Here is a 972-nt window from a genome sequence, read left to right on the forward strand (position 1 = left end):
AGAGATGCAGAGAGATGGAGAGAGATGCAGAGAGATGGAGAGAGATGCAGAGAGATGGAGAGAGATGAAGAGAGATGGAGAGAGATGGAGAGAGATGGAGAGAGATGGAGGGAGATGGAGAGAGATGGAGGGAGATGGAGAGAGATGCAGAGAGATGGAGAGAGATACAGAGAGATGGAGACAGATGCAGAGAGATGCAGAGAGATGGAGAGAGATGCAGAGAGATGGAGAGAGATGCAGAGAGATGGAGAGAGATGCAGAGAGATGGAGAGAGATGGAGAGAGATGGAGAGAGATGGCGAGAGATGGAGGGAGATGGAGAGAGATGGAGGGAGATGGAGAGAGATACAGAGAGATGGAGAGAGATGGAGAGGGATGGAGGGAGATGGAGAGAGATACAGAGAGATGGAGAGAGATGGAGAGGGAGAGAAAGAAACAGAGATAAAGGAAACAATGTTTTTTTATTATGACTAAAATTTCCATTTTCATCTAATCTTTGACCAAACACAAAGACAATGCATATAAACATATACAGTACCAGTCAAAGGTTTGGCACACCTCCTCCTCCATGCTTCACGGTGGGAACCACACATGTGGAGATCATCCGTTAACCTACTCTACGTCTCACAAAGACACGGCAGTTGGAACCAAAAATCTCAAAAAGACAGATTTCCACCGGTCTAATGTCCATTCCTCGTGTGTCTTGGCCCAAGCAAGTCTCTTCTTATTATTGGTGTCCTTTAATAGTGGTTTCTTTAAAGCAATTCGACCATAAAGGCCTTATTCATGCAGTCTCCTCTGAACAGTTGATGTTGAAATGTGTCTTACTTGAACTTTGTGAAGAATTTATTTGGGCTGCAATTTCTGAGGTGCAGTTAACTCTAATGAACTTATCCTCTGCAGCAGAGGTAACTCTGGGTCTTCCTTTCCTGTGGCGGTCCTCATGAGAGCCAGTTTCATCATAGCGCTTGAT

The sequence above is a fragment of the Salvelinus fontinalis genome, chromosome 33, assembly GCF_029448725.1.
Source record: "Salvelinus fontinalis isolate EN_2023a chromosome 33, ASM2944872v1, whole genome shotgun sequence".
In the NCBI taxonomy this organism is placed as follows: domain Eukaryota; kingdom Metazoa; phylum Chordata; class Actinopteri; order Salmoniformes; family Salmonidae; genus Salvelinus; species Salvelinus fontinalis.